This window comes from Archocentrus centrarchus, unplaced genomic scaffold (assembly GCF_007364275.1).
Source record: "Archocentrus centrarchus isolate MPI-CPG fArcCen1 unplaced genomic scaffold, fArcCen1 scaffold_42_ctg1, whole genome shotgun sequence".
In the NCBI taxonomy this organism is placed as follows: Eukaryota; Metazoa; Chordata; class Actinopteri; order Cichliformes; family Cichlidae; genus Archocentrus; species Archocentrus centrarchus.
The window spans coordinates 314,605-334,705 of NW_022060268.1; the positions used below are offsets into that span (position 1 = coordinate 314,605).

The 20,101-nt window shown below is 44.1% G+C and overlaps 1 protein-coding gene across 1 annotated transcript in view; it reads right to left on the reverse strand.

The window, feature by feature from the left end:
- LOC115777064 (GDNF family receptor alpha-2-like) overlaps positions 1-20,101 on the reverse strand; it is a 129,704-nt gene that overhangs the window by 45,808 nt on the left and 63,795 nt on the right. The window lies entirely within an intron of this gene.

The window sequence follows — 20,101 nt, forward strand, 5'->3', positions numbered from 1 at the left end:
GGAGGTTGTGGCTGGAGAGGCTGGGAATAATGGAAGAGGAGGACAGTTTCTCCAGCTTTTCATTTCTGGAAACATGCACAATTAAACCATTTCACTCAAATGACTCAGCAGTTTTTGGGGACAGCAGTCCACGTTTCTGCTTATCGTTGATTTTAAAAGGCGCTCAGCCTGTAGTTACTGCAGAGGGTGGAGAAATATCCTTTCACCCTTTGAACTTCTGTGTCAGTGCAGCTGCAGTGAGAGGGGTGACGGACAGGACACCACTGAGAGCCGTCATCACCTTCAAATGATGCGTCACATGATTAAATATGAATGTGGTCACTCGCACTGTGTGTGTGTCTGCAGGCGTTGTATCAGTGCTGGAGCTTCACACTGTTGTTCCCCCTGTAGGTAACCTTAGTGTCCAAGACACACACACACACACACACACACATACACACACACACACACACAGCCCTGAGCTGTATAGATGAACAGGACTGTAGCAGCAGTGTGTTTCCAGGAAAACTTGATGAAAGCAGATTGTTCAGTGACTGAATGTACAGTCGAGCCATCGTGAAGATGTCTTCACCACCCACACACCTTTCAGAAAGCATCACTACTTTAGAAGTCCTTCTTCTCTTAGTCATTAAGTCCCATGGAGAAAAAATAAAAATCAATAGTACGAGTTTCTGGAGACTAACCCAGATTTGCTTCAGGTGCTCTTTAAATGAGACTCTCTGATGGCCTCCAACAGCATGTAGACTGATTTCTATGTGAGGGACTCAGGATGAATTTCCTCTAAAATCCAAAGAATGTGACATTTTTTCTCCGAGTGCCTCAATGACTCTCTTCTTCTCCCAACAGCAGCAGTTAGGAACTGAATAAGACCTCAGCCACAGAGGCCTGCAGAGCGGTCACTGACCCCGTGACTGGTCTCAGGGCAACCAGCAGTCGCCAGGGGACAATCACCTACTTCCCGACAGGCTGCTGTAAACCTCCTTGTGACGGCTTTGGTTGCTGGCAGATTTACGTGGTTGCCTGTATTTTGCATGTCGACTTGTCTGCAAACACTCACCAGCTACTCTCTGAGTGCTGTGAAATGCCTTCAAAGTAACTGAGACTCTTACTTTGAAGGTGAATGTTCTCCATTTCCAGTTTGCATCGCTCTTCAACTTTTACAACCACTCAGCTGGGAGCTGGGAGTGGCCTTAGACAAGTTGGCATCTTCCCTACAAATTATAGCCAACTGCAGCAATCTGCAAGCAAAGCAATCACAAGGAGGGTTTTTTGGTGCAGGAGCCTCTTTGCGATCAGTTTTGCCCAGTGACAGCCAGCAACCACTCTCCAACTGGTTGGGGAATACTCTTTTTTCCCTCATGATACAACATGGCCAATATAGGGGTCAGAAGGTCAGCGGTTCGATTCCTGGCTACTCCAGGCTACATGCCAATGTATCCTTGGGCAAGATACTTAACCCCAAGTTGCTCCCCGACCGTCCCGTCGGAGTATGAATGTGTGTGAATGATAGTTAATTAAAAAGCACTTAGCTTAGCAAACATGGAAGTGCTTGTATGAATGGGAGTGCATGGGTGAATGTAAACACGTTGTAATAGCGCTTTGAGTGCTCTGACTGAGTAGAAAAGCGCTATATAAGAGCTAGTCCATTTACCATTTATGGCAGACAACTCTTGAGCAACATGTGCACGACGTCACATGAGAGTAAAAGTTAAATGTGGTTCTCAAAGAGAACCACATTTCTTGTCTCAAAGACAAGAATTCTATATTAGAGAGACATCAGCTGTAAAAAGTCTTTTTGAGGTCAAACTCATCAAAATTTGGACGGATTCTGGATTTAAGACCTGAGCAGAAAAGGCTTGATGGAGGGATATTAATATATTTTCAACAGTTGCAAGATGAATTTGGTTTATGCCCAGGGGTGGACTGGCAATCGGGCGTACCGGGCATTTGCCCGGTGGCCGACAGTCCTCAAGGGCCGATGCCGTTGGATTTAGAGGGGGCGGCCCATCTTCAATATAGACAGTGGACAGAACCAATCAGGATATAGGATGAAAGCGGCCCCACCCTTTCTCTGTGTGGTGCAGAACACTGAAACTACTCCCGCTAGTAGTTTCAGTGTTGAGCGCGTGTTAAAGGAGAGGCAATATGGAGAGACCGAAGCAGCAGAAAGGAGGTGCGGAGAAGTTACGTGTGAAGACATTGAAGAGTGTCGCTGTAGATGCTACAAAATGTGTAAAGATCACAGACATGTTCGCTGCTGTAGCCTCCACGTCCTCTGTAACAGTAATGCTGCAGCAACAGCAGCTGTAGGCAGAGCCGGCCAGAGGCATAGGCGACATATGCCTCTGACCATCAGGGGGCCCCCAAACTCGCCCACATTTGTCATGAAACTTTTTTGGTTTGTTTTAATTTTTTACAAATGCCACTTTCCTAAAAGAAAGAAGAGACTATTGTAACTGTCCAGATTTGTACACTTGTAACAACACTAATTTAATGAGTAGGCTACACTCTAATATTTCTGTCTCAGAGTGATGCTGAAAAGCTAATTCATGCATTTATTACTTCTAGGCTGGACTATTGTAAATCATTATTATCAGGCTGTCCTAAAAGCTCCCTGAAAAGCCTTCAGCTGATCCAAAATGCTGCAGCTAGAGTACTGACAGGGACTAGAAAGAGAGAGCAGATTTCTCCCATATTGGCTTCTCTTCATTGGCTCATAGTCCCGTATCACCCCAACAGAGTAGAATGGGAGGCAGAGCCTTCAGCTTTCAGGCCCCTCTTCTGTGGAACCAGCTCCCAGCTTGGATTCAGGAGACAGACACCCTCTCTATTTTTAAGATTAGGATGAACGATGGGTTTTCTCTGTAATTATTGTGGGGTCTTTACCTTACACTATAAAGTGCCTTGAGATGTCTGTTTGTTGTGAGTTGGCACTGTATAAATAAAATGTAATTGAATTGAAAAATTGAATTGAAAAGGCTGAAACTGTAATATATCCTAAAAAAATAAAAATAATAATAATCAACTTTAACCCTCCAGCATTAATAACAATTAAGTTCAGGGGACAATGAAGTGGTATGAAGGGGGCCCCAAATCAAATATTGCTTAGGTCCCCTTCAAGGCTTGGGCAGACTCTGCTGTAGGTGAAGACAGCAGCAGTGTGATGAGCAATGGCGATTGATTAATATCAATATTTATTTACATTTGCATACTTCCCCAAATCTGGCAGCCACGGCACCTTAATCTGATAAAATATCAAACGGTCAAGGCTGAGAAGTGTTGGATGAGCAGCAAGTGTCCATTTTAGGCTGCATCATAGCATTTTAGATATTTAGGTTAAAGGTGTGTTGAAAGGCTGCACAGTAGTTTGAATTTGTAGCCTCTGTGCTGGTTAAACATGTTTTAAGAAGCCCTCAAGCAGGTTAAATAACAGATTTTAAAAATTAAATGATACGTCAAAGCTTTGCAATTTAAGCATTACTAAAGTAAGTTAAAAAAAAGTATATATATAAAAGTATTATTAGCAAAAGGTGTGCCCACACTGAATAAGAGTAAGACAGTGTCAAATGCTTCTAAGTCATAGTTGCGGGCTGGTCTAAGCCAAAAATGCCAGGGCTGATTTTTTGTCCCAGTCCAGCCCTGTTTATGCCCCAAGGATTTCTATAGGTATTTACAAATGTGAGACTACATACTATCACGCTCTGATAAAGTTACAGACTCCAACTGAACACTTTTTGATTAAGGTGATTAAAGATAAAACTAAAGTGAAAATAATATCAAATATGTATAAACACCTACAGTTTTCAGATAATTCCCTGGATATGACGGGAAAGTGGGAGGAGTCATGTTTAAGAGGTCACAAACTTACAAATAGCCCAACATGGAAGGAGTTCAATTGTAAAAGAGTGACAAAACTAAAACAGATTTATGTTGGAGGGGCTGCAGACAAATTGGTGACCATCTACATATTTTCTGGGATTGCCCAGTCTTAAAATCCTACTGGAAAGGGATTCAAGGAGAAAGTCGAACTATGTTAAAATTTAATTTATTACTCGATCCAAAATAATATATCTTGGGTTTGAGGCCATTGGGTGGATTGGGAAAAAAGAGAGTTAAGATAGTCCAAATCTGTTTTATGGTGACAATGAAAATGATAACGCACTCTTGGCTCAAAGCCTCCCACACTTCTTCAATGGCAAGAAGTTCAATAAATGTGACTGTAATGGAAAAAATGACAGCAAAACCTTACAGACTTGTGGGCTCCTGTCACTGACCACTTTGGCTGGACATAATTACTGGCTGTCTTCACTTGATATACTAATATATTTATTTTTAATTAGCATTCATTTTTTGGATTGTGACACAACATTGTTGAAAGTGTACACCTATCTCTTTTTACTTGGCTGGGAAACTGGTTTTGAATGCATTACTTGAGTCGCTGTTTGTTCTTCTGTTCTTGCTCTTTTGTTCTTACTGTATTGTGCTTTAATTTCATATTGAGAGGACAAAAATTACTTGAATGAACATTGTTCAAATAAATTGTATCTTTTAATCAGATGTGACAGATTATTTCCCACATGCAGTTAATCAGTTTAGTTAATCATTAAAGCTCATTTAGAGAATGTTTTGAAATAACAGCCAGAAGGAAGCTGGTTTAATATGAAGGGATAAATGGAAGTTATATGGAAAATGAGGTCCACATCAGTATTCAAGTCATGGAGGGATCGCTTTCAGGAATCAAAGTCGACCCTGAACACTCGCTTATTCACGATGTGATGAACTAATCATTCATTTACAGCTAGCTGAGACTAAAGCAGTTTCTGTAGCAGCTGTAAACATGTTCATTTCTGCTGCACAGTTTTAACATGGGAGTCTATGGGGACTGACTTACTGAGGCGCCTCTGCTGGATGGCAGAGGAACTGCAGTTCTCCCAAGGCTTCATTTTTCAGCCCCAGCAGTTGTCAATTGCTTATAAAGAGCAATAAAGTTGCATCTGGAGATTAGACGTGTACGTCCTGTAATTTGTGTCCCATTTGGGAGATTTGTGTTTGGATGCTTCTTCTTGTTTTCTACTGTTTTTACTTTGGCGTTTACTTGCTGGTTAGGCTGTGGCTCTGGCTCAAAGCAGAGCGAGTTAAAAACAGGCCGTTATGGGGAGCTCTGGGAAGGAGAACAGCCTGGAAGTGGGAAGTGTTTCAGCTGAATGTCTGTTTTTACTGTGACACCTCCATCACCTCCACAGGAGCAGCAGCAGATCAGAAGCTTCACACAAAGCTTTAATGACTGAACAGCTGGTTGCAGTGGCTTTAAGGTCCAGTATTACCTGCACTAAAATGAACTGAACTCTAACCTCTAATGAGGAAGAAGATAATGAAGTGATAATGACGCCAGCTAATTTGTGAACAGGCACACCAGTCCATCGACGGAGACACTGAGCCTGATAATCCCTGAAAGTGTGAAGGAGGTAGAGGTGCTGTTATTGAGTCGCACAGGAACCCAGTGAATAACACTTCCCCAGCAGGTGGCCCGTTCATGCTAATGATCTGCAGCACCTCCGAGTTGCTGAAAGTTTTAAAACTGTTTTGAGGACGAGGACTTTTCCCCAGAAACTCTGTCTGTCCATCATCTGAATGCAGACAGGGAGTGAGAGTCGTCTGGAAGCGGCGTGGCAGGAAATGATGGAGCCGTCCGCTGTCGAGCGCTTCCAAACTTTTCACTTTATCCGACCGAGCAGAAAACGTTTGACAGACAGAGAGAGGAGGAGGAGGAGGAGACGGCAGAGGCTGCGGAGGGATGAATGCTTTTTGTCTCCAACAGCAAACATTGATCATACTTTTGGGTTCATACAGTCTTCAAAAGCAGCTTTCCCTCAGATCCGTCATAAATGAGCCGACCTGGCTCGCAGGGCTGATGATGATGATGTTTTAGAGCTTCCTGAAATGATCAAAGATGTTGGAGACGGCTGCAGAGTCAAATCGCAGGATCGCTTCAAGGAAGCATTGTTGAATGTAGTGCACGGTGTATCTCCATCTCTGTAAATGTCTCCCCTTGGAGCAGCTCCCTCAGATTCAGATTCTCATTAAAAATTAACGGTTTAATTATCTGACCGACCATCTATTCACACTGCAGGATTTCTGACTCGGAAGGTTTCTGATTCGTGTGCTGATGGAGGTGAGCTGCAGATGTGGAGTTGCTCTCTGATGTAGAAGTAAACTTTTTATGAATTTTACTTCAATTTTCGCAAAATATTCACCCCACATTTTGGTGCAAATGACAGTTTAATGGCTTTGATTTGTAGATATAAGTTTTTTTATTCCACGTGATTCACGTCCTCAGAGCTGTGATGTTGACAACGTAATTTTGATTGAAATCAATAACATTACCTCAGAGGACCTCGTTGGTCTCCGAGCAGAGCCTCTGTAGGAGCAGCTTCACCGGCTCTCTCATGGAAAACTAACAGCTAAAAATTCATCAAAGTTAAAGTAAAGATTATTTCAGGCTTGTTTTCTCAGGAGATTCTCAGACAGAAGAGTGCAGCAAAAAGAGGCTGCACTCTAAAAAGCATTCACTAATAATCCACATTTACTTTATGGCAGGATGAAGCCTGCCAGACAGAGGATGGAAATGAGAATGAAGTAGGACCTAGGATACTTCCTTGGGGAACACCACATTCAGTATCATTGTCTGTGACACCAAATCACTGCATCCTTTGTGACAGAACCAGTCATATGCAAGCAAACCCTGCTGTCCCTGTTACAGTGCTCCTCAATTATTTTCTGTTATGCCCCCCCCAGGAAGAAGAAAACCTTTTGCGCCCCCCCACTCTCTGGCGTGACTATAAACAGTCGCTGATGAGCCCGCTCTAGGCTGTGTGTAGGCAAAAAAAAACTCGTGCACCATAGAGTTATTACTTCCTGCGCACACTCTGACAATGAGAGTGCCACTGCCTCCTACTGTTGTGGATGTGCAATTACACTTTATTCTAGTACGCCAAAAAAAAAAAGCATGTTCCTCGGGGTCAGACGTGCCCCCCCAGCTATGGACACATAGGTTTATAAAGGTCTTTTGAAGTATCACAATCAAGTCAGCATGTTCAGATGTTATCAGTCTATTAAAGAATGTCATAATGTTTCCTCTGCTTCACCCTGACTGAGTAGTTTTAGTGCTTAAATCAAAGAAACTGCGTTTCCAACAAAAATATCTGCAAACAAAAGTCTGAAAATAAATCTTTGGCCCTGAGTTGGCAGCCACTCGAGGCCTAAATGCCACTTCATCAACGCAACATCAGCACCATTTAATAAGGGGCCTAGAAGCAGATGTTGGTCACACCTATTAGAGATATCTATGGCAGTGATGATGGCCAGTTAATGAGCTGATGGCATTCAGACGATCAGGTTTATTAAAGCCAACGTGCAAATATAAGCGCGCGGGGCAGCAGTGCTGCTGGAATCTGTTTAAATTCCCGGCCTTTAATGAAGCTATTCAGCCTGATGCTGCCTCTGAGCTGCACGGTAACCCGAGCAGCAGAACCCTTGCTGCCAGGCTTTGTTTCATTTAAGGTTCAAATTATTTCAGCTGAATCTGGAGGAAACTCGACATCTTCATCCCTGACAGACAGCACAGATAAAGCCACAATGTGCTTATATTCCTGCAGGACAGCCGGAACATTCTCATTCTCCACATCCAAACAGCTCCCGCTTTGAAGTGGGACAATGCAGCGAGAGAACATGCACGGATTTAACAGCTTATGTCCAGAAATCTAAATGAAGGTAGCTCAGCACCGCTGAGGTTTGTGAAGCCTGGTTCTGCACAGCATTTCACGACATGTTCAGGGACGTACGGGAAACTTGTGCTTCCACTTCATGAAAAATTTCTGCGGCGTCCTCAGTGCTTCCTTCCATAGTGCGCTCGGTTAAATGAGCGCGTTTGGTCTCTGAGGGGCAGCTAACACCTCCTCACATCCCAGCTTATCGATTCTGTGAAATGAAGCAGGCTTCCTCCGCTCGAAGCACACTCGGCTTAATGCTCTGTGCAGCTCTGCGCTGTTACACTGTGTTTTAGTGTCTGCACAATAAAGACTTCACAGCAGCTGTGCCGGCTCCCGGCTGTGCAGGTTAATCAGAGTTTTTATCAGCCTTCACCTGGTTCAAGTGTCCATGTACCGGCCTAGACACTAAATGCTGCATCAGCACGAACGAGTACATTGTTATTATTTTTAACTCCTTTCAGCTCTTTCCATTTTTGCCTTATTGGAACCTCTTTAATGCTTCATAGCAGAACCATGAACTGAACACTTGGTTCACGCTGCTGCCTAAAACTCATAAATGTCCACTTTAGTTTTCACATTATGTCATTTTATTAAGACCAACACTCGATCAGAGATGTTGGAGATGATGTTGCTGATTGATCACATATAATCATGAATGATTTTAATGGATATCTGTGTAGGTGTCCAGGAGACTTTGTTCGTTTCTTCTCAGGAAAAGTCTGAAGATGAAAATGAGTTTAGTCGTCTGAACTTGTTAATGCTGTTACTACATTTCTTTATGTGCTCTGCAGCTCATTTCTTACAGTTATTATGAAACTTTTCTGGGTCGCCTCAAACTTTCCAGCTGTAAAAAAAGTAGAAAGTTTTCTTTGAAAAAAGTATTATGCACTATTAAAATATAAATTATAGCACTACAGCAGGGTGCCACATGTTTCACGATGTGCACGCTGTACTTGGTTGTGATAAAAATAGCTGCCTGGTTCGAGGATATTTTCAATAACTGCAAAATAACAGCTGCACATTAACGTCAACTGTGAGAGCTGCAGTCTGATGACTCTGGCTTTGGTTTGGTTCTGACATGGAAGCAAGCTGCAGACGCCACACAAGCAGGACATGGATATGATGAAGAGCTGCACATGTGATTTATTATGCAGCAATAACAAACAAGCAAAAACAGAAACACAGCAGAGCAGGGTTATAATAGTTTTGGATTTTACAGTATAGTTTAGTTTCAGTTAGTTTTTTACTTTTTTCTCTCTAATTCAGTTAGTTTTAATTAGTTTTCAGAGTGGTTTTGCTCGTTTTTATTAGTTTTTATTTTTGGTTTTATGCTTAGTTTTAGTTAGTTTCAGTATTAGTTTTAGTATTTTCATACTTAATCAGGTACGCTTTAAAGATCCCCTTTAAAGAAATAAATTCAGCAACCAACTGTTCACAGACAGCAGCACTACATGCTAAATGTGTGTAATATTAAGGACACACATGAACATCAACAGGGAGAAACTGCTAACAATATGAACTCCAAAACTCGATAAATTCTACAATAAACTCCCAATAAAGTTCAGCCTCAGTGCAGCAGATTAACAACAGCTACATGTGGTGTTTGACAAAAACAAACTCCTTGAAGGAGTCAAAGCTCAAATCCAGCTGCATCCTGATGTTCTCTCCACCTGATGCTGCTTCTGTTTTGGAGCTAGCTTGGTTAGATGCTCGCTGATTAGACTTGCAGGGTCTTTGCGGCCTCTGTAGCCTACAGAAGTGTCCGACCTCATGTCCGCATTTATGCATGTATAGCTGGATTGCGTGTGTTAATTACCTTGTGGTTGTGTGCTGGGGGTTTTTTGGTCCTCGCTCTTTGTGCTCAGTTTTTAGGGTGCAAACATATTTGTCCCTGTTTTTTCACTTTCTTCATTCCTTCACGTCCATTCCCATAGTTTCAGCAGCTCCCTCCAGGAATTTGCTGACATTTGTGAGTCCTTATATTGATGCTTTGATTATTAGTCCTGATTGTTATTATCTGACTGATAAAGTAGCCGGAAACGCACAAGGACTAAACACAACGTTGTGGCTGCGTTGACCCGACGAGTAGTCACGTTTCTCTGGAGGTGCAGGCCGGGTTGCCTTGTAGGATGAGAGCGGTTTCCGTAGCTGCCTTGTGTGCGCTTCTCAGGTCTGCTTTGATGTTGGTGTTTTTTTTCCTGACTAAGAAGTGTTCCGTACATTTTTCATCATCCACAACAAGACACTCGCTGCTATCTGTGCTATCATAGTAAAAAAAAAAAACAAAAACAGTCCACATGGGACTCTCTGAGGAGCAGCGCGGTGTGCGCACGCACGCACATGCGCACCCATTTGCCCGACGGCGTTCCGAGCTTAAACTCGGAGAGAGGAAAAAAATGATTTCATATCAATCCACAAGACTTTTGAAAAAATAACAATATCTATAATTTCAGTTAGTTTTAGTTAGTTTTGTAAACTCACAATTCAGTTTTAGTTAGTTGTCGTTTCTTCCTTTTAATTTTAGTTTTTATTTATTTCAGTTAACAACAATGTTTTTTCAATTTCAGTTTTCGTTATTTCGTTCGTTTTCGTTAACTATAATAACCCTGCAGCAGAGGCAGCAGAGCGTCAGTCCTCATAGACTCCCATGTTCAAGCTTTCCAGCAGAAATAAACGTGTTTACAGCAGATACAGAAACTGCTTTGGTCTCTGTGGATAATTTAAAGTTTGGGGTGTGGCCTCTCTGACTGACAGGTGGATGGTGACACAGGCGGCTGTAGCTGCTAGCTGTCTGCTAGCTTCCCCTCAGCTGACTGGAGTCCCTGAACTGGACCTCTGGACTGTGTTTGTGCTGTTGGAGCCTTTTGGAGCATTTTTTATGCAATGATCTGACCCATAATATGGCTGCTGTGGCTTCATTGGACTAACAGACCATCCAGGAAGGCGGAGCTTCAGTTTGCAGAGTGAGATTCTGGGATTTGATTGGATGCTGCTGATTAGCAGGTATGTGTGTGAGCGATGCTCATGTACAGTCTGTGGCTGCTGCTGCAGTAATGTCACCCTCTCGTCCAAATATGTAGACACCCAGCTGCATGAAACCAACACAGCCACGACGCTAACGCTGAGCATTCACCAACCAGCGAGCGACTTCCATCTTTTGTATACAGTCCATGGAGGGCAGTCAAAGGAAGCCTGCCTGTACGTGTAGTTCCTGAACTGAATCTTGGTGTTAAGTTGCTCTTAAATTTGACTTTAACATCAGCCGTGAGGAGCTGAGAAAAAGGCCCATGAATTAAAGATGCTCAGGAAGACATCTTTCCCTCCACTGCAGGCAAAACAGATTTCAAACCTGACTCAGGAACAACACTTAAATTCTCCTTCATTTCAAAATGCTTCATACAGCCGCACATTCAAACCACGCTGCTCAGTGGAAGCTCTAATTGTGTGTTGACACAAGCTGAATACAAAACTGTGTTCAAACAGACCCGCTTCCTTTTCATTAGAGCCTGTCTGGCTGTTTAACCCTCTCGACCCGAGGCATCTTCCTCCCTCCTCCCTCGCTCTACAGAGAAGCAGCAGCAGCATCTGGGGCTGGGGGGGTTGAAAGGGAGCAGATATATATAGAGAGAAAGAGAGCAAGTATCCGGGGCAGAAGTGCGGGCCAATTAGAGAGTTGCCCTGGGTTGTCCTGTTATCTTTCTCACACACAGCCTCAACAGGATATATACACACAGCCCTGCTCTGGGCTCTAAACACACACACACACACACACACACACACACACACACACACACACACACACACACACACACACACACACACACACACACACACACACACTTATCCAAACGCTCAAATAATGTTTTATTAAAACACTGTGTGCTCCAGTGTCCGTTATAGTTATATATACACATCACGGAGACATGATCTAACAAGGTCAAACGCAGAGCTGGAGGGGGAGGTGGGTGTAGGAGAGAGAGCGGGGGGATCGGAGACAAGGGGGGCGGAAAAGAGGTCGGGCTGTGACAGAGGGAAAGAAAAGGAAGAGAACGAGGGAAGACGTGCAACACCGCAAACTGCAGCAGGATGGAGCGCGCCTGCGCCACCTGCAGCCGCGCTCCCGTCAGGATCACCCTCTGTGACACCCCCGGGGGGTTACACCTGCCCTCAGGTTCATTTGGTGGAAAAATGATCCGCTGGTCACACAGTGATGTGACTCCACGGGGGAAAGTCTGAGCGGCTCAGTTACTCATGAGAGGGAGAAATTTCCTCTCCTCCTGTTCCCGCTGACATCATTAACCATTTCCAGGTCCAAATCCTCTAATCCACTTCCTAAAAATCATCCAAACTCTGAGAGTTAAAAACACTCTGGATCCTCTGAGCTCTGAGCGTCTGTTCTCCCCGTTACAATGAAGTTTGCTCTGACTGAAGGATTTCTAACACACAGCACTGCCACCGCTGTGGACGTGAATGAAGAAAACAGTGGTGCTGGCTCGCTCACGTATCATGATGGACTATTGGTGAGGAGCTACGTGGGAGACGTGGTGAGGTCATATGGAGGAGGAGCATTCACAGAATCAGCTTCATTTGGTTACAGTCATGAGATGAGAGAAAACTACCGCAGCAACGGCTCTGCAGCTCAGAAAACTTCGTGATTTCAGAGATTTTTATTTTGCATTCAGCGATTGAGTAGCTGCAAAAAACAGCTGGTTGCCCAGAGGTTGAGGGAGCCTTCAACATCTGGCCAACTACTGTTGATGACACCGGTTGCCTGGAGGAAGGCAACTGTCTCCAAACAATCATAGTCTGGCTCGTACTGACTGCAGTCACTGGTCGGAGTTATGAATGCAGACAGTTGGCTCTGAAACAGTCTGCACCAGTGAACCCAGTTCATCTGCAGCTTTGCAACAGGAGACGTTGCAGCTGGTTGCATTCTGGTTATATTCCTCTATAAAAACAGGGTTGCCAATTTCATTTTGCAGTGAAATTGCTGTCCTGCAGCAACTATGTAACTATTTATGGATGATATTGTTTCAGATCTATGAGGTTCTGGCTGTTAATGTGAATTTCTGAGTGTGCAGGCAGCAACAGATTTGGCTTATTCCAGTTAATTGCTGTATGACATAAACAGATTTCATGTAATTACAACTTGACCTCATTCAAGCCACCAAGGCCACAGGTTTGCTGCACACGGCTGAGATAGTTTAGGTTGTCCTGCGGTCTCCAGCCCCTCTTTCCCATCATCATATGAAGCGAGTATGTCACATGGCTTTGACGGCCGGCCACTAGAGGTCATTCCATATGAGTTGCCTGTAGTGTCAGTGGTAACCTTCAGTCCTTCAGTTATTGTTGCTGCAAGCTTCTGAATGTCAGGCTGAACTGCTGCTGGGCTCCTACGGTGTGGCCACTCTTAAAGATCCAAATATTCATCAGTGAATGAGTTCAATTCATCCAGATTTCAGTTAGATTTCACCTCTCCACCCATCACCAGTAACCTGTGTAGGGTTAGGAGTCAGCACTGGATGTTTCATAGCCCCAAACTTTAGAGGGGCCACGAAAACCTGCTGAAGAGTCAGCAGAGAAAGACACACCCCCACTGAAATGAGTCACTTCAAGACAGATAAGTAAAGATGAAAGTGATGGAAGAAAAATAAATGAACATGGTGCATTCAGCGCATAGATTCATAGATTCATCACTTTAGCTGTGGAAGTGTTAAATTCTTGGAAAACACTGCTTTCCCCTCACGATCCACCTGATGGTCGCTACAGAACGGCAGCGTTTCACTGAGCTGAAACTGCATTCAGCCTGCATCATGTAGCACCAGGCTAATCCTCATCCTAATCCAAATCCTAATGCCGCTGCTAATCCTAATGTCCCCCATAAAGTCAAAATCAAATGGCTTTCTGTGATTAGCATGCTTTTCACACATTTTTCACGAGTTTGTGCCGCTGTTGTTTCTATCCGACCCCAGTGTGTCCAGCTGCCCTGCTCCTACACATTACTTTCAGTAACATTAAACCTAATCTGTGCATTTCACTGTGACTTTGAAGGAACGAAACACAGAAGAGCTCAGTTATCTGGAAATATGCTGCCTTCAAAATGCCCTGATTGAAGGGAGTAAAAATGAAAGACGTCCTGAGAGTCAGGAGAGTGTTTCCTGTTTGGTTGGTTTGACAGATGACTGAAAGGGTGTGACGGGTCAAAGAGGGACGAGTCGAGCAAAGGAAGCTGATGTGAAAGTTAAAACTGAAGAGCTGGAAGAAGCTATTTTCTCTCTTTTTCTTGAAAACCACCTGAGAGAGTTTAAAGTGTCAAATGATGTGGGAAATCAAAGTGAAATGTAATAAACAACATGAGGAGGATAAAAGTTTGGCTGTTAAAATGTTGAAAGAAGCAGCTAGAAAACTTTTCCTGAATTGAAAGGGAAGTTAAAACAGAAGCTGCTCAAACAACTTCATCATTAAAGGAACTCAGAGATTAAACAAGTTGGTAAAAGGTGAACTGAAGGTCAAAACGCAGCTCCAGAAAAAAGTTTCATTGATATTCGAGCAGTAACAGGAGGAGAAGCTATTTAGAAGAGTGAAACATCAATTCAATTCAGTTTAATTGTATAGCTCCAAATCACAACAGTCTCCTCAAGGTGCTTTATATTGTAAAGACCCTCCAATAATACAGAGAAACCCCAACAGTCAAAATGACCCCCTATGAGCAGCACTTGGTGACAGTGGGAAGGAAAAACTCCCTTTAACAGGAAGAAACCTCCAGCAGAACCAGGCTCAGGGAGGGGGGGTCATCTGCTGAGGGGGGAGAGCCAGAGATTAATAATAACTAATGATTAAATACAGAGTGGGGTATAAACAGAGAGAAGAAGAAACACTCAGTGCATCATGGGAACCCCCAGCAGCCCAGAGAAATAACTGATAAACTGATCTGATCAAACCACGAGTATGAATCTGCATTCTAACTGTAAAACTGATTATAGTCACTTATTTCTGTCTGAAAGCTGCAGAACGACTGAAAAGAGACCAAATGATCATGAAGTCCTGCAGGAAAGTCAGACGAGGAAACAGGAAATGATTCCACAGAGTTCCTGATGCTGGTTCAGTCTGACCTCAGAGAGCTCACACAGGAACTTACACTGATAGACAGAATAAAAGTTTGTTATATAATATATAATTTATAATATCTGCTCTCATCATTTACACAACTTGAATCTCCATCAGATGAAGCTGAATCCTAATTTAACATTTGATTTATAAAATCTAATTATTCAGCCTGACGGACAAACTGCAGGACACAGAAAGTGAAGACAAAAGGGGCGGAGTCAGAGAGAGTTTTTATCTAAACCTGCTTCCCTGAACAGGCCCTGACCACCTGAGGTGTCATTACTGTGTGACTTTAACCCTCACAGCACTCCTCACTCCTCCCACCTGCTGCACAAAGTCACTGAGTATAAACTGACTGATTCCTGTGAAGGGAGAGGCAGCAAACACAGACCAACAGCTGCAGGAAGCGGCGGAGCAACATCTGAAATATGAGAAGTTCAGCTCATTTTCCAGAAGTGAAAGTGAAAGTGTGAGAGAGCAGCAGCAGCAGAGCTGCAGTCGAGTCCTGTTTGTCTCTAAAAGAAGATTCACGGAGTCCATCAGGGTCCTCTCAGCAACAGTGGTGAGTGCAGCTGATCACATTTCCTGTTTCCACACAAATCTGCAGTTCACTCTGTTCATTTCATGCTGATCATCACAGTCACACTGAACCTCTGTGCTGTGGACTAAAGGCTGAGTCCACACTTCCTGCTCTGATCACTGTTTATTCATCACTTCCTGCTCTGATCGCTGTTTATTCATCACTTTTGAAATTCTATTCTAGATTTAACAGGGAGCCAATGAAGAGAAGCCAATATGGGAGAAATCTGCTCTCTCTTTCTAGTCCCTGTCAGTACTCTAGCTGCAGCATTTTGGATCAGCTGAAGGCTTTTCAGGGAGCTTTTAGGACAGCCTGATAATAATGAATTACAATAGTCCAGCCTAGAAGTAATAAATGCATGAATTAGCTTTTCAGCATCACTCTGAGAAAGGATGTTTCTAATTTTAGAAATATTGCACAAATACAAAAAAGCGGTCCTACATATTTGTTTAATATGTGCATTGAAGGACATATCCTGGTCAAAAATGACTCCAAGATTTCTCACAGTGTTACTGGAGGCCAAAGTAATGCCATCCAGAGTAAGTATCTGGTTAGACACCATGTTTCTAAGATTTATAAATGGACTAGTTCTTATATAGCGCTTTTCTACTCTGAGCAGTCAAAGAGCTTATACAACATGTTTACATTCACTCACTCATACAAGCACGTAATGAGAAAGTAAGCTAAGTGCCTTTATTGTCTAACGTTCACACACATTCATATACCAACGCTTGCGTCGGAGAGCAACTTGGGGTTCAGTATCTTGCCCAAGGATACTTTGGCATGCAGCCTGTAGTAGCCAGGAATCAAACCGCCGACCTTCCAATCAGTAGGTTCCCTGTTCTACCTCCTGAGCTACAGCCACCCTGAGTGCCAAGTACAAGAACTTCAGTTTGATATGAATTTAGAAGCAGGAAGTTAGAGGTCATCCAGGCCTTAATGTCTTCAAGACATTCCTGCAGTTTAACTAATTGATGTGCATCATCTGGCTTCATGGATAGATAAAGCTGAGTATCATCTGCTGAATGTTTTTAAGACTGAATGTGTCTCTGCAAAGCAACAGGGCAAAAATAAGCTTAGAGCCGTGATTTTCTCCTGGACAGCAGGAAGTCCTGCAGGAACAGGAGCACCAGATCTGAGTCAGCTTAGGCTAACTCGGCTGATGCTAGGATGATTTCCAAGTGCAGACCTTTCTATTTACCGTGTGAGCTGACAGCATCATCACTGCAGGGTGTCCCCGAGTGCTCACTAGTGAATACACTGCAGACTGTTGCTTCAACCATCCTGCTGAAGCCAGCGTGCAGGCCCAGAGTAAGATAAGAGCCCCCAGTGGTCAAGGACAGTAGAGCCTCCATGAACGACTGTCACCCTGAAACCTGGACCCCCACAGCCATGAAATGCTTTGAGAGGCTTGTCATGAACCACATCAGGTCACGCCTCTCACCTCAAGGTCACGTGTAGAGCAAACCAGTCTACACAGGATGCTGTCTCCACCTCAATCCTGTTCATCACTTTAAGCTCAGCTCAGTGAGAAGCTGCTGCTGGGTGGAGCCGGGCATGTGCAGTAGGGCCTTTTTACCTGAGAGGTAGCAGACAGAACAGGTGATGTAAGATCTAAAACCACAGTGAGCACAGGTACACCACAAAGATGAGTACTGAGCCCCTTACTGTTTACATCACTGATATATGACTGCTCTGCTAATTCAGCACCAATCACATCATGATGATACCGCACTTGTTGGCCTCATAACCAACAACAGTGAGTCAGCTCACAGGAAAGAGGTGGTCAGAATCTGCCAGCTCATTTGGGTGGCTTGTTGACACAGATTAGGAAGGTTCAACAGTCTTATTGTCAAGGCTGGAGTTGGTGACTTGGGGAAGGAGCAGGGTGGAGTCTGTGGCTGATGGAGAAGGGTTGGTGGAGAGCGGGCAGGCAGGTGATTCACAGGTAAGTCTGGAGGTCCACAGAAAATAGAGATGGTACTGATGTTTCCAAACTCTGCTCCAAAGTGTGGTTCAAAACGCCCTCATCACATGACTGTGGGTAAGCAAGGGATTGGTGTGTTTCACACCTGCTGTTTCCAGGCAGGAGAGGCACCAGGATTCCCATTTTCATGAACCTGTCATCTGGGCGGGGCCTCGTAATTACTGAATGAATGATTTTTATACTATCGCTTCAGTTTATTACAACTGTCTATAATTGATTATTATTTTTGCTGTGGATACTAAAATAGGCTATCCATTCACTGAAACACTGAGATCCAAAGTGTGATTAAATACATATTGGCTCATGTGAATGATTGCTGTCATAGAGACAGAGACAGACTGCTGGGTGAGCTCCACTGACTGACATCCACAGAGAGAGAGCAGAGCTGAAATTCATTCAATGATCCATTAAAACACACCCCTGCTTTCAAGGAGAAACATAAAACAAGCACAAATTTTCAGCTCTGTTTATTTTCTATTTTTTCTACTTTAAACTGATTTTCAACATCAAGTGACTTCATCCTCACTCTGACCCACAGAGTCAGCACCAGTCCAGCTGAACTGGACGGGCAACCAACTCTGACAGGCAGGCACAGGGCCCAGGACACTGTACCATTAAAAACAAACAAACAAACATATTTATAATGATCGAAACAGAAACAAAGTAGCAACAGAGTCCAAAACAAAGCAGTTCAGGGCGTCGCCCAGTCCATTGGACCAGAACAGAAACACCGATGATGCAGATGACTGATAACGGTGGTGACTCTGATTGCTGAGGTTCAGACTGGATGAACTTTAGCCACCCGAGGAACAGATCTGGGTACAGGGTGCTCACAGGGGAAGCCTCAGGTGTTCCAGCAGTTCTTAGCAGGGCAGGTATTTCAGGTGCACAGCAGTCAGTCACAAAGAAGTCCAGAGCAAAAACAGGAGAAACAGACTGTTGGTGTCTGTTTCTCTATAAAAATAGACAAAATAGGCAACTTATTTACCTGAGGTAAACCGTATAGAGGAAGTTGCAGTGAATGAAGTGTTTGTGCAGTGGTACAGCAGTGGGTTACTGTAAACAGTCTTGTGTAAAGTGTCATATGCATGTAGTGCAATTTGCAGTCCAAAATACAAAGCAGAGCACTGTGTGTGTGTGTGTGTGTGTGTGTGTGTGTGTGTGTGTGTGTGTGTGTGTGTGTGTGTGTGTGTGTGTGTGTGTGTGTGTGTGTGTGTGTGTGTCAGTCCTCGTGTCAGAGGTGACAGTTCACCAGTTGATGGCCTGTGCAAAAAAGCCGTTCCTTATTCTGGTGGTTCTTGATTTCACACTCTGATACTGCCCCCCTGATGGCAGGAGCATGAAGATGCCGTGTTGTGGGTGTGTTGTTGTGGGTGTGTTGTTGTGGGTGTGTTGCTGTGGGTATGTTGGATCTTTTATAATGTTACGTGCTCTTCTGATCACCCTGGTGTGGTCGATGTCCTCCAGTGAAGGTAAGGCTGCTCCTGAGATGGATCTGGCAGTCTTCACCACCCCGTGAAGAGCCTTTCTGTCCTGTGCAGAGCAGTTCCCAAACCAGACTGTGAGGCCACTGGTGAGGACACTCTCGATGGCGCCCCCTGTAGAAGCTGCTAAGAATTTCAGCAGGCATGCCAAACTTCTTCAGCCGTCTCAGGAAGTACAAACGCTGCTGTGACTTCTTTACCAGGTGAGTGGTGCTGTGTGACCAGGAGAGATCGTCACTGATGTGAGTGCCCAGGAATTTGAAGGTGTTCACCCTCTCCACCACCTCTCCCCCTATATGGAGTGGTGTGTGTTGCACCCTCCTCCTCCTTGGATCAACAATCATTTCCTTAGTCTTGCTGGTATTTAAGGAAAGATTGTTGTCCTGGCACCATGCCACAGGTCTGCCACCTCTCTGCTATATGCTGTCTCATTACCTCTGGTGATTAGTCCAATTACTGTGGTATCATCAGCAAACTTGATGATACTGGTGCTGTGCTGGGAGGCAACACAGTCGTGAGTAAAAAGACTGTACAGCATCGGACTGAGAACACAACCTTGAGGCGTTCCAATGTTAACGGTCATAATTCTGACAGACTGTGGCCTTCCTGTCAGAAAGCTCTGGATCCAGTTGCAGAAGGTGTTCGACAGCCCAATGAGTAGAGATTCTCAGTCAGTTTGGCTGGTATTATCGTGTTGAATGCTGAGCTGTAATCAATGAACAGCATTCTCACATAACTGTCCTTGTTCTCCAGGTGTAATAGAGCATTGTGGATGGCAGCGTTCACAGCATCCTCTGTGGACCCGTTCTGTCAGTAGGCAAACTGAAGTGGGTCTAGAGTGTCTGGGATGTTGTCCTGAATGTGAGTCATGACTAACCTTTCAAAGCACTTCATAATGATGGGAGTCAGTGCAATTGGCTGGTAGTCATTGAGGCTGGTGACTGGGGTCTTCTTGGGCAGGGGGATGATGGTAGTTGCTTTAAAGCAGGTGGGTACTGTGGCTTGTATAAGGGTCATGTTAAAACTGTCCACAAAGACATCAGCTAACTCTGTTGAGCATGCCCTGAGTGCTCATCCTGGGATGTTGTCTGGACCAGCTGCCTTGCGTGGCTTTATTTTCCTCAGAGTCCTGCAGATTTCTGCCGATGAGACTGTGAGTGGTGCGCTCTGTGTG